At 41.4% G+C, this 14,009-nt stretch overlaps 5 non-coding genes across 5 annotated transcripts; all 5 read right to left on the reverse strand.

Moving 5' to 3' along the window:
- Window positions 1-228: 228 nt before the first annotated feature.
- TRNAH-GUG (transfer RNA histidin (anticodon GUG)) lies at window positions 229-300 on the reverse strand. Its single transcript has one exon. It is a non-coding gene; the product is annotated as a tRNA-His (tRNA).
- A 1,286-nt stretch (window positions 301-1,586) lies between these two features.
- Window positions 1,587-1,668, reverse strand: TRNAS-AGA (transfer RNA serine (anticodon AGA)). The gene has a single exon. It is a non-coding gene; the product is annotated as a tRNA-Ser (tRNA).
- Window positions 1,669-4,500: 2,832 nt separating this feature from the next.
- TRNAS-AGA (transfer RNA serine (anticodon AGA)) lies at window positions 4,501-4,582 on the reverse strand. The gene has a single exon. It is a non-coding gene; the product is annotated as a tRNA-Ser (tRNA).
- Window positions 4,583-9,066: 4,484 nt separating this feature from the next.
- Window positions 9,067-9,148, reverse strand: TRNAS-AGA (transfer RNA serine (anticodon AGA)). The gene has a single exon. It is a non-coding gene; the product is annotated as a tRNA-Ser (tRNA).
- Window positions 9,149-11,992: 2,844 nt separating this feature from the next.
- Window positions 11,993-12,074, reverse strand: TRNAF-AAA (transfer RNA phenylalanine (anticodon AAA)). The gene has a single exon. It is a non-coding gene; the product is annotated as a tRNA-Phe (tRNA).
- Between the last annotated feature and the right edge of the window lie 1,935 nt (window positions 12,075-14,009).

The following is a 14,009-nucleotide window of genomic DNA, read 5'->3' on the forward strand; positions in this document are numbered from 1 at the left end:
ATCCTGCAATGCACTTTTTAAAAATAATGTTTTTTTCAGCAGGCACATTCTCTCCTAAAAACAAAAATAAAGCTACATCTTATAATCATGTGTGTTTAAATAATTTGTCGTTAGATCGTTTAAATATTTTAAAGGATCTGTTTTTAATAGACATTTTACAAAAACAACTGGTACATTTGGTAATTCTGTAAAAGAAAAACCCAACTGCCGTGACATTGCCAACCACAATGCCGTGACTCGGATTCGAACCGAGGTTGCTGCGGCCACAACGCAGAGTACTAACCACTATACGATCACGGCGAGCTACTTGGGCTCAATAACATACAGTGACATGGAGAATTTATAATTCGAAACACTCAGGGAACTCCTGTGATAGGCTGAATGTGTTCATTGCTTCCTCATTCCTTATACAAAGGGTTTGTCTCCTCAGTGGTTGATAGGCTGAAACCGTTTCCTGGCCGCCTGCTTGTGAACTGCCAGAAGTCAAAGATCACACATACACTTGTGGGCCTGTGATGGGACACCAATGCAGAGAAACACACCTGGCGCAGATCTTCTATTCTGTCTATTAGACCTGCATCTCCCCTGTACATCCTCAAGCCATCTGTATGTGAAGCAAGAAAAAGTTAAGGAGCGGTCCATCTACACTTTTATAGGGAGGATGCTGCCGTGAGCTCCTCCCAGCTAATCACACAAACAGCAGTAAAGCAAGATAACTACACAGTTAGGGGGGACTGCATGGATAGGTTTTTGAGGAATTATTGAAACTGACCTCAGTGACCCATGATCAGAGCTGTGGCTAATGACTGCGTGCCCAATTATGATGAAGCAAGCACCATGGCTCGTATGGGCCCCACAACACGCTTTTCTTAGCTCATTGAATTAAAGTATAAACCTCTGCCATGTATGAGTGGTAAAGGCTTGTTAATTTGGTTGCTTTTCCAATTCACGTCTGACAACAAGATGAAGGAACATTGGGGCATCAGAAGCTTTGGAAAGTAGCCACCAACCTCAGAGAAAGAGAGAAAGAGGGAAAAGGCAGTATGAGGTGTGGAGAAAACAGCAGCAGGTACAAGGAGCTCAAATGAGATTAACGGCGCCTAAATAGAGCACGTAAAGGAACAGTTACAAATCTAAGAAAAGGGAAACAAAGACTAGGAAAAAAACACGGAAAGAGCCTGTAGATAAAATTCTCTTCCTGGGACAGCAGGCTAAGAGAAATTACACAGGGAGCAGTTAAGCTTGTAACATGGGGAGAATAGAAAAGAAAATGCAGTTTTATGAAGTGTGTTTGCCTAATCCAGCAAGCACTTTTGTTTTATTTTTCTATTTGCTTCTTTTATTGGTAAAGTAAGTTTCAAGTGCATGAATGGTATGACTGAGAGAGCCAGGGTATAATAATTTGAAGTGTTTGCACCAGCACTAATGTAGGACGAGAGTTATAGCAAAGATATGAAAGGGGTAGCGATAATAAATATGTGAAAGGGCAATAGTGACACCAAAATAAGCCACCTATTTATAAAACTGACATGGAAGAAATTCTAAAGGTTAACTTCTGAAATTGTAGCGGATGTTAAAAAGGTTCTCGTTGTTGGCAGGATTCGAACCTGCGCGGGGAGACCCCAATGAATTTCTAGTCCATCGCCTTAACCACTCGGCCACAACAACTCACTGTAAGTTTTGTGCAAATAATCTGTATGAAAGTTTTCAAGGTGTCCCACAGCAAATTCCTGGTATTCTGCAATGCACTTTTTTAAAATAATGTTTTTTTCAGCAGGCATATTCTCTCCTAAAAACAAAAATTGCATGAGTATATCTCTAGTTTGGAAAAGGATAGGTTTTCATGCATACTCTCATGTGGCACTTAAGTTTTTGGGACCCTATTGCACTCTGTTTTCGTGCTGCTTTTAGTCTATGGCCCATATTACAGAAGTCTACCATCTTTGAGTATTTGAGGCTCCTTTGTAAGTGCTTTATCTTTTTTACTTGAAGAGCTATATAATAAAGGGGTCAGGGAAAGATTGCATTTATGGAAGATAAAAGAAGGCACACTTGTCTCACCAAATGCCGTAGAGAAACCTGATGTTTTACTAATGTTATCCTTAGTTTGTTTTTGTTAGACCTTGCATTCTTAAGATGGCCTCAACCCTACCTTATTGCTTTTCACCTACACATTTTGCTGTATCTTTTTGTTGGCCTTAGGACTGTGATCACTTTATCGCTACTAATCAGTGCTGAAGTGCACATGCTTCTTCCCTAATCATGTGAGTAATTGGAGTATACCTGACTGACAGATTTAATTGACTTGAAAGCCCCTTGTAAAGTGGTATACCATATACCCAGGGACTGATTGTGCCGCCCAAAGAAGTAGCATTTCAAACCTGTCTCAAGCCTGCTACTGCAGTGCCTGTGCTGCAGTGTACTGCCACTTCGACTTGCCATTTAAAACTACTTGCCAAGCCTTAAACTCCAATTTTATTACATATAATTAACCAAAAGGTAGGCCCTAGGTAGTCCTAGGGGCATCATGCTATGTAAGTAAAAGGTAAGACATGTACTGTGGTAGTTTGCATGTCCTGGTAGTACCAAACAGTCTATTACATTTTTCACTACTGTGAGGTCTGCCCCTCTCATAGGTTAGCATTGGGTATTCCTTTATACTTTTTGGGGGGTAATTCCATATCACAGAGGAGAAGCTTTATTTATTTATTGATAAATCCTATTTACTGGTGAGGTTGGATTTAACTTTACTATTTTATAAATGCAATTTTTAGAGAGTGAGCATTTCTCTGCACCTACTGCTCTATTTGCCTGAAAACCTGTCTCCAACTGACGTCTGGATTGGGCTGCGAGACAGCTACATTTGTGCATTCCTTCTAGACAGCCACAACACAGGTCACTCAACTGCAACTGCATTCATCTGCATTCTGATTGGCATGGGGGAGAGCTCCATTCCCCCACCGCAAATAGGTTCAAGAACGATAAATTATGTCAGTAGGTACAATATAGCTACATCTTATAATCACGTGTGTTTAAATAATTTGTCGTTAGATCGTTTAAATATTTTAAAGGATCTGTTTTTAATAGACATTTTACAAAAACAACTGGTACATTTGGTAATTCTGTAAAAGAAAAACCCAACTGCCGTTACATTGCCAACCACAATGCCATGTCTCGGATTCGAACCGAGGTTCCTGCGGCCACAACGCAGAGTACTATCCACTATACGATCACGGCGAGCTACTTGGGCTCAATAACATACAGTGACATGGAGAATTTATAATTCGGAACACTCAGGGAACTCCTGTGATAGGCTGAATGTGTTCATTGCTTCCTCATTCCTTATACAAAGGCTTTGTCTCCTCAGTGGTTGATAGGCTGAAACTGTTTCCTGGTCGCCTGCTTGTGAACTGACAAGAGTCAAAGATCACACATACACTTGTGGGCCTGTGATGGGACACCAATGCAGAGAAACTTACCTGGCGCAGATCTTCTATTCTGTCTAGTAGACCTGCATCTCCCCTGTACCTCCTCAAGCCATCTGTATGTGAAGCAAGAAAAAGTTAAGGAGCGGTCCATCTACACTTTTATAGGGAGGATGCTGCCATGAGCTCCTCCCAGCTAATCACACAAACAGCAGTAAAGCAAGATAACTACACAGTTAGGGGGGACTGCATGGATAGGTTTTTGAGGAATTATTGAAACTGACCTCAGTGACCCATGATCAGAGCTGTGGCTAATGACTGCGTGCCTAATTATGATGAAGCAAGCACCATGGCTCGTAGGGGCCCCACAACACGCTTTTCTTAGCTCATTGAATTAAAGTATAAACCTCTGCCATGTATGAGTGGTAAAGGCTTGTTAATTTGGTTGCTTTTCCAATTCACGTCTGACAATAAGATGAAGGAACATTGGGGCATCAGAAGCTTTGGAAAGTAGCCACCAACCTCAGAGAAAGAGAGAAAGAGGGAAAAGGCAGTATGAGGTGTGGAGAAAACAGCAGCAGGTACAAGGAGCTCAAATGAGATTAATGGAACAGTTACAAATCTAAGAAAAGGAAAAGAAAGACTAGGAAAAAAACACGGAAAGAGCATGTAGATAAAATTCTCTTCCTGTGACAGCAGGCTAAGAGAAATTACACAGGGAGCAGTTAAGCTTGTAACACGGGGAGAATAGAAAAGAAAATGCAGTTTTATGAAGTGTGTTTGCCTAATCCAGCAAGCACTTTTGTTTTATTTTTCTATTTGCTTCTTTTATTGGTAAAGTAAGTTTCAAGTGCATGAATGGTATGACTGAGAGAGCCAGGGTATAATAATTTGAAGTGTTTGCACCAGTGCTAATGTAGGACGAGAGTTATAGCAAAGATATGAAAGGGGCAGCGATAATAAATATGTAAACGGGCAAAAGTGACACCAAAATAAGCCACCTATTTATAAAACTGACATGGAAGAAATTCTAAAGGTTAACTTCTGAAATTGTAGCCGATGTTAAAAAGTTTCTCGTTGTTGGCAGGATTCAAACCTGCACAGGGAGACCCCAATGGCTTTCTAGTCCATCGCCTTAACCACTCGGCCACAACAACTGACTGTAAGTTTTGTGCAAATAATCAATATGAAAGTTTTTAAGGTGTCCCACAGCAAATTCCTGGTATTCTGCAATGCACTTTTTTAAAATAATGTTTTTTTCAGCAGGCACATTCTCTCCTAAAAACAAAAATTGCATGAGTATATCTATAGTTTGGAATAGGATAGGCTTTCATGCATACTCTCATGTGGCACTCAAGCTTTTGGGACCCTATTGCACTCTGTTTTCGTGCTGCTTTTAGTCTATGGCCCATATTACAGAAGTCTACCATCTTTGAGTATTTGAGGCTCCTTTGTAAGTGCTTTATCTTTTTTACTTGAAGAGCTATATAATAAAGGGGTCAGGGAAAGATTGCATTTATGGAAGATAAAAGAAGGCACACTTGTCTCACCAAATGCCGTAGAGAAACCTGATGTTTTACTCATGTTATCCTTAGTTTGTTTTTGTTAGACCTTGCATTCTTAAGGTGGCCTCAACCCTACCTTATTAATTTTCACCTACGCATTTTGCTGTATCTTTTTGTTGGCCTTAGGACTCTGATCACTTTATCACTACTAATCAGTGCTGAAGTGCACGCGCTTCTTCCCTAATCATGTGTGTAATTGGAGTATACCTGACTGACAGATTTAATTGACTTGAAAGCCCCTTGTAAAGTGGTATACCATATACCCAGGGACTGATTGTGCCGCCCAAAGAAGTAGCATTTCAAACCTGTCTCAAGCCTGCTACTGCAGTGCCTGTGCTGCAGTGTACTGCCACTTCGACTTGCCATTTAAAACTACTTGCCAAGCCTTAAACTCCAATTTTATTACATATAATTAACCAAAAGGTAGGCCCTAGGTAGTCCTAGGGGCATCATGCTATGTAAGTAAAAGGTAAGACATGTACTGTGGTAGTTTGCATGTCCTGGTAGTACCAAACAGTCTATTACATTTTTCACTACTGTGAGGTCTGCCCCTCTCACAGGTTAGCATTGGGTATTCCCTTATACTTTTTGGGGGGTAATTCCATATCAGAGAGGAGAAGCTTTATTTATTTATTGATAAATCCTATTTACTGGTGAGGTTGGATTTAACTTTACTATTTTATAAATGCCATTTTTAGAGAGTGAGCATTTCTCTGCACTTACTGCTCTATTTGCCTGAAAACCTGTCTCCAATTGACGTCTGGATTGGGCTGCGAGACAGCTTCATTTGTGCATTCCTTCTAGACAGCCACAACACAGGTCACTCAACTGCAACTGCATTTTGATTGGCATGGGGGAGAGCTCCATTCCCCCCACCGCAAATAGGTTCAAGAACGATAATTTATGTCAGTAGGTACAATATAGCTACATCTTATAATCATGTGTGTTTAAATAGTTTGTCGTGAGATTGTTTAAATATTTTAAAGGATCTGTTTTTAATAGACATTTTACAAAAACAACTGGTACATTTGGTAATTCTGTAAAAGAAAAACCCAAATGCCGTGACATTGCCAACCACAATACCGTGACTCGGATTCGAACCGAGGTTGCTGCAGCCACAACGCAGAGTACTAACCACTATACGATCACGGCGAGCTACTTGGGCTCAATATTATACAATGACATGGAGAATTTATAATTCGGAACACTCAGGGAACTCCTGTGATAGGCTGAATGTGTTCATTGCTTCCTCATTCCTTATACAAAGGCTTTGTCTCCTCAATGGTTGATAGGCTGAAACTGTTTCCTGGCCGCCTGCTTGTGAACTGCCAGGAGTCAAAGATCACACATACACTTGTGGGCCTGCGATGGGACACCAATGCAGAGAAACACACCTGGCGCAGATCTTCTATTCTGTCTAGTAGACCTGCATCTCCCCTGTACCTCCTCAAGCCATCTGTATGTGAAGCAAGAAAGAGTTAAGGAGCGGTCCATCTACACTTTTATAGGGAGGATGCTGCCGTGAGCTCCTCCCAGCTAATCACACAAACAGCAGTAAAGCAAGATAACTACACATTTAGGGGGGACTGCATGGTTAGGTTTTTGAGGAATTATTGAAACTGACCTCAGTGACCCATGATCAGAGCTGTGGCTAATGACTGCGTGCCCAATTATGATGAAGCAAGCACCATGGCTCGTAGGGGCCCCACAACACACTTTTCTTAGCTCATTGAATTAAAGTATAAACCTCTGCCATGTATGAGTGGTAAAGGCTTGTTAATTTGGTTGCTTTTCCAATTCACGTCTGACAACAAGATGAAGGAACATTGGGGCATCAGAAGCTTTGGAAAGTAGCCACCAACCTCAGAGAAAGAGAGAAAGAGGGAAAAGGCAGTATGAGGTGTGGAGAAAACAGCAGGAGGTACAAGTAGGGTGACCAACTGGCATGGGTGCAAATTCAGGATGGTGAGTGTAAAAATTCAGGACAGAGGGTCAAAATTCAGGACAAAAATTCAGGACAGGGGATCAAAATTCAGGACAAAAAGCACGTTTTTCAGGCAGATCAGAGGAGGTCGTGCAATAGTATATAAGTAATCCCATCTATATCCAAACATATTCATCCATTTGCAAACCTATCTATCATGTATCCTTACATCCATAATTTCACTCATCCATCCCTCCATCCACACTTTCACTCATCCATTTATCCATCCACCCACCCTTTCACCCTATCCATCCGTACACTCATCCATCCACTCTTCCACCCATCCATCCACTCATCCATCCAGCCATTTAGCCTTTCATCCACCCAGCCATCCTTTCACTTACTCATCCATCCAGCCAGTCACTCATCCTTCCACCCATTCACCTTTTCAGTCATCCATTCATCCTCCCTTTCTCTCTCCGTCGACCCTTTCACTTAGCCATCCTTCCTTCCATCCATTCACCCATCCATCTACTCATCCACTCATGAATCCATCCATTGTCCCTATCACTCATCCATCCACCCATTCACTCGCCAATCATCCACCCTTTCACTCATCCATCCGTCCTTTCGCTCATTATCCTTCTACTCATCCTTTCATTTAGCCATTCACCCTTTCACTAATCCATCCAGCCATCCACCCATCCCTTCACTTGCTCACTCACTCACATTTTCATATTAATTATGAGCTGAGCCTCTGTCTGTAGAGTTGCATACAGAAGAGGCCCATCAAGAAATTCATCCTGCTGTAGTTCCTGAAGCAAGGGGTGGGGTGGGTCATTATGCCCCTGTACATAGGCAGTCTGAAAAAGTGGAAGTCATGAGTCATGCATGATGCTCAGTGCCATGCTATGAGGTTACTGTGACATGGTGTTTTTACAGGGCTTTAAGCAGGGTGAAAAAAGAGGGTCCTCTCTAAAGGGGGCGTTTGATGTAATTAAGGGCGTGACTTAAAACACCTAATATAAAAATCTGTTCTTAGCATAGTGTTCCGCCCGAGTGGTATTATGTTGTTTCTGTCATTAAATCCAGATATATAATACAGCAAGTATCATTACACCAACTACAAGCCAGGACTATTGGCTTTGGCAATGGTTGTTAGTTGCATAAAATGAAAATGCAGCAACCATGGCTTCGTTGAATATAATATTGAAAGTGCACTTTTCTAAAATAATGAGACTGAAAGAACTCCAGCCCCTTTATATCAACTTTTCACCAGCTTCTTTGAACGAACTGGTTTCTCACATAGCAGCACTGGCGTGTTTGCACATTTCTTCTGTCTGACAGAATGCGCTGCCCTAAACTGTGGCAGGAAGAGGCTGCCACATGCTTTATCAGCCCAGACTGATCCATTGTCATTCTGTAAGTGGCAATCAGCGACATACAGAATGACAATGGGCGGCGTGGGGCTGCTCTTGTTGTGCTCCAGGAGGAGGGCTAGGCGGCCATCAGGGAGAAGAGGCCTCTCCAAAATTACGGACAAAAGGCGTCCGTAAAAGGAATCCTGACGGACAACGGACGCCAGGTCCAAATTACGGACTGTCCGTGAAATTTACGGACGGTTGGTCACCCTAGGTACAAGGAGCTCAAATGAGATTAATGGCGCCTAAATAGAGCACATAGAGGAACAGTTACAAATCTAAGAAAAGGGAAAGAAAGACTAGGAAAAAAACACGGAAAGAGCCTGTAGATAAAATTCTTTTCCTGGGACAGCAGGCTAAGAGAAATTACACAGGGAGCAGTTAAGCTTGTAACACGGGGAGAATAGAAAAGAAAATGCAGTTTTATGAAGTGTGTTTGCCTAATCCAGCAAGCACTTTTGTTTTATTTTTCTATTTGCTTCTTTTATTGGTAAAGTAAGTTTCAAGTGCATGAATGGTATGACTGAGAGAGCCAGGGTATAATAATTTGAAGTGTTTGTACCAGCGCTAATGTAGGACGAGAGTTATAGCAAAGATATGAAAGGGGTAGCGATAATAAATATGTGAAAGGGCAATAGTGACACCAAAATAAGCCACCTATTTATAAAACTGACATGGAAGAAATTCTAAAGGTTAACTTCTGAAATTGTAGCCGATGTTAAAAAGTTTCTCGTTGTTGGCAGGATTCGAACCTGCGCAGGGAGACCCCAATGGATTTCTAGTCCATCGCCTTAACCACTCGGCCACAACAACTGACTGTAAGTTTTGTGCAAATAATCTGTATGAAAGTTTTCAAGGTGTCCCACAGCAAATTCCTGGTATTCTGCAATGCACTTTTCTAAAATAATGTTTTTTTCAGCAGGCACATTATCTCCTAAAAACAAAAATTGCATGAGTATATCTCTAGTTTGGAAAAGGATAGGCTTTCATGCATACTCTCATGTGGCACTCAAGTTTTTGGGACCCTATTGCACTCTGTTTTCGTGCTGCTTTTAGTCTATGGCCCATATTACAGAAGTCTACCATCTTTGAGTATTTGAGGCTCCTTGGTAAGTGCTTTATCTTTTTTACTTGAAGAGCTATATAATAAAGGGGTCAGGGAAATATTGCATTTATGGAAGATAAAAGAAGGCACACTTGTCCCACCAAATGCCGTAGAGAAACCTGATGTTTTACTCACGTTATCCTTAGTTTGTTTTTGTTAGACCTTGCATTCTTAAGGTGGCCTCAACCCTACCCTATTGCTTTTCACCTACGCATTTTGCTGTATCTTTTTGTTGGCCTTAGGACTCTGATCACTTTATCGCTACTAATCAGTGCTGAAGTGCACGTGCTACTTCCCTAATCATGTGTGTAATTGGAGTATACCTGACTGACAGATTTAATTGACTTGAAAGCCCCTTGTAAAGTTTTTTACCATATACCCAGGGACTTATTGTGCCGCCCAAAGAAGTAGCATTTCAAACCTGTCTCAAGCCTGCTACTGCAGTGCCTGTGCTGCAGTGTACTGCCACTTCGACTTGCCATTTAAAACTACTTGCCAAGCCTTAAACTCCAATTTTATTACATATAATTAACCCCTAAGGTAGGACCTAGGTAGTCCTAGGGGCATCATGCTATGTAAGTAAAAGGTAAGACATGTACTGTGGTAGTTTGCATGTCCTGGTAGTACCAAACAGTCTATTACATTTTTCACTACAGTGAGGTCTACCCCTCTCATAGGTTAGCATTGGGTATTCCCTTATACTTTTGGGGGGTAATTCCATATCAGAGAGGAGAAGCTTTATTTATTTATTGATAAATCCTATTTGCTGGTGAGGTTGGATTTAACTTTACTATTTTATAAATGCCATTTAGAGAGTGAGCATTTCTATGCACTTACTGCTCTATTTGCCTGAAAACCTGTCTCCAATTGACGTCTGGATTGGGCTGCGAGACAGCTACATTTGTGCATTCCCTCTAGACAGCCACAACACAGGTCACTCAACTGCAACTGCATTCTGATTGGCATGGGGGAGAGCTCCATTCCCCCCACCGCAAATAGGTTCAAGAACGATAATTTATGTCAGTAGGTACAATATAGCTACATCTTATAATCATGTGTGTTTAAATAATTTGTCATTAGATCGTTTAAATATTTTAAAGGATCTGTTTTTAATAGACATTTTACAAAAACAACTGGTACATTTGGTAATTCTGTAAAAGAAAAACCCAACTGCCGTGACATTGCCAACCATAATGCCGTGACTCGTATTCGAACCGAGGTTGCTGCGGCCACAACGCAGAGTACTAACCACTATACGATCACAGCGAGCTACTTGGGCTCAATAACATTCAGTGACATGGAGAATTTATAATTCGGAACACTCAGGGAACTCCTGTGATAGGCTGAATGTGTTCATTGCTTCCTCATTCCTTATACAAAGGCTTTGTCTCCTCAGTGGTTGATAGGCTGAAACCGTTTCCTGGCCGCCTGCTTGTGAACTGCCAGGAGTCAAAGATCACACATACACTTGTGGGCCTGTGATGGGACACCAATGCAGAGAAACACACCTGGCGCAGATCTTCTATTCTGTCTAGTAGACCTGCATCTCCCCTGTACCTCCTCAAGCCATCTGTATATGAAGCAAGAAAGAGTTAAGGAGCGGTCCATCTACACTTTTATTGGGAGGATGCTGCCGTGAGCTCCTCCCAGCTAATCACACAAACAGCAGTAAAGCAAGATAACTACACAGTTAGGGGGGACTGCATGGTTAGGTTTTTGAGGAATTATTGAAACTGACCTCCGTGACCCATGATCAGAGCTGTGGCTAATGACTGCGTGCCTAATTATGATGAAGCAAGCACCATGGCTCGTAGGGGCCCCACAACACGCTTTTCTTAGCTCATTGAATTAAAGTATAAACCTCTGCCATGTATGAGTGGTAAAGGCTTGTTAATTTGGTTGCTTTTCCAATTCACGTCTGACAACAAGATGAAGGAACATTGGGGCATCAGAAGCTTTGGAAAGTAGCCACCAACCTCAGAGAAAGAGAGAAAGAGAGAAAAGGCAGTATGAGGTGTGGAGAAAACAGCAGCAGGTACAAGGAGCTCAAATGAGATTAATGTCGCCTAAATAGAGCACGTAAAGGAACAGTTACAAATCTAAGAAAAGGGAAAGAAAGACTAGGAAAAAAACACGGAAAGAGCCTGTAGATAAAATTCTCTTCATGGGACAGCAGGCTAAGAGAAATTACACAGGGAGCAGTTAAGCTTGTAACACGGGGAGAATAGAAAAGAAAATGCAGTTTTATGAAGTGTGTTTGCCTAATCCAGCAAGCACTTTTGTTTTATTTTTCTATTTGCTTCTTTTATTGGTAAAGTAAGTTTCAAGTGCATGAATGGTATGACTGAGAGAGCCAGGGTATAATAGTTTGAAGTGTTTGCACCAGCGCTAATGTAGGACGAGAGTTATAGCAAAGATATGAAAGGAGTAGCGATAATAAATATGTGAAAGGGCAATAGTGACACCAAAATAAGCCACCTATTTATAAAACTGACATGGTAGAAATTCTGAAGGTTAACTTCTGAAATTGTAGCCGATGTAAAAAAGTTACTCGTTGTTTGCAGGATTCGAACCTGCGCGGGGAGACCCCAATGGATTTTTAGTCCTTCGCCTTAACCACTCAGCTAAACTGACTGTAAGTTTTGTGCAAATGATCTGTATGAAAGTTTTCAAGGTGTCCCACAGCAAATTCCTGATATTCTGCAATGCACTTTTTAAAAAAAACGTTTTTTTCAGCAGGCACATTCTCTCCTAAAAACAAAAATAAGGCTACATCTTATAATCATGTGTGTTTAAATAATTTGTCGTTAGAACGTTTAAATATTTTAAAGGATCTGTTTTTAATAGACATTTTACAAAAACAACTGGTACATTTGGTAATTCTGCAAAAGAAAAACCCAACTGCCGTGACATTGCCAACCACAATGCCGTGACTCGGATCCGAACCGAGGTTGCTGCGGCCACAACACAGAGTACTAACCACTATACGATCACGGCTAGCTACTTGGGCTCAATAGCATACAGTGACATGGACAATTTATAATTCGGAACACTCAGGGAACTCCTGTGATAGGCTGAATGTGTTCATTGCTTCCTCATTCCTTATACAAAGGCTTTGTCTCCTCAGTGGTTGAGAGGCTGAAACCGTTTCCTGGCCGCCTGCTTGTGAACTGCCAGAAGTCAAAGATCACACATACACTTGTGGGCCTGTGATGGGACACCAATGCAGAGAAACACACCTGGCGCAGATCTTCTATTCTGTCTATTAGACCTGCATCTCCCCTGTACCTCCTCAAGCCTTCTGTATGTGAAGCAAGAAAAAGTTCAGGAGCGGTCCATCTACACTTTTATAGGGAGGATGCTGCTGTGAGCTCCTCCCAGCTAATCACACAAACAGCAGTAAAGCAAGATAACTACACAGTTAGGGGGGACTGCATGGTTAGGTTTTTGAGGAATTATTGAAACTGACCTCAGTGACCCATGATCAGAGCTGTGGCTAATGACTGCGTGCCTAATTATGATGAAGCAAGCACCATGGCTCGTAGGGGCCCCACAACACGCTTTTCTTAGCTCATTGAATTAAAGTATAAACCTCTGCCATGTATGAGTGGTAAAGGCTTGTTAATTTTGTTGCTCTTCCAATTCAAGTCTGACAACAAGATGAAGGAACATTGGGGCATCAGAAGCTTTGGAAAGTAGCCACCAACCTCAGAGAAAGAGAGAAAGAGGGAAAAGGCAGTATGAGGTGTGGAGAAAACAGCAGCAGGTACAAGGAGCTCAAATGAGATTAATGGCGCCTAAATAGAGCACATAAAGGAACAGTTACAAATCTAAGAAAAGGGAAAGAAAGACTAGGAAAAAAACACGGAAAGAGCCTGTAGATAAAATTCTCTTCCTGGGACAGCAGGCTAAGAGAAATTACACAGGGAGCAGTTAAGCCTGCAACACGGGGAGAATAGAAAAGAAAATGCAGTTTTATGAAGTGTGTTTGCCTAATCCAGCAAGCACTTTTGTTTTATTTTTCTATTTGCTTCTTTTATTGGTAAAGTAAGTTTCAAGTGCATGAATGGTATGACTGAGAGAGCCAGGGTATAATAATTTGAAGTGTTTGCACCAGCGCTAATGTAGGACGAGAGTTATAGCAAAGATATGAAAGGGGTAGCGTTAATAAATATGTGAAAGGGCAATAGTGACACCAAAATAAGCCACCTATTTATAAAACTGACATGGAAGAAATTCTATAGGTTAACTTCTGAAATTGTAGTCGATGTTAAAAATGTTCTCGTTGTTGGCAGGACTCGAACCTGCGCAGGGATACCCCAATGGTTTTCTAGTCCTTCACCTTAACCACTCGGCCACAACAACTGACTGTAAGTTTTGTGCAAATAATCTGTATGAAAGTTTTCAAGGTGTCCCACAGCAAATTCCTGGTATTCTGCAATGCACTTTTTAAAAATAATGTTTTTTTCAGCAGGCACATTCTCTCCTAAAAACAAAAATTGCATGAGTATATCTATAGTTTGGAAAAGGATAGGCTTTCATGCATACTCTCATGTGGCACTCAAGTTT

This window comes from Lissotriton helveticus, chromosome 12, assembly GCF_964261635.1.
Source record: "Lissotriton helveticus chromosome 12, aLisHel1.1, whole genome shotgun sequence".
In the NCBI taxonomy this organism is placed as follows: Eukaryota; Metazoa; Chordata; class Amphibia; order Caudata; family Salamandridae; genus Lissotriton; species Lissotriton helveticus.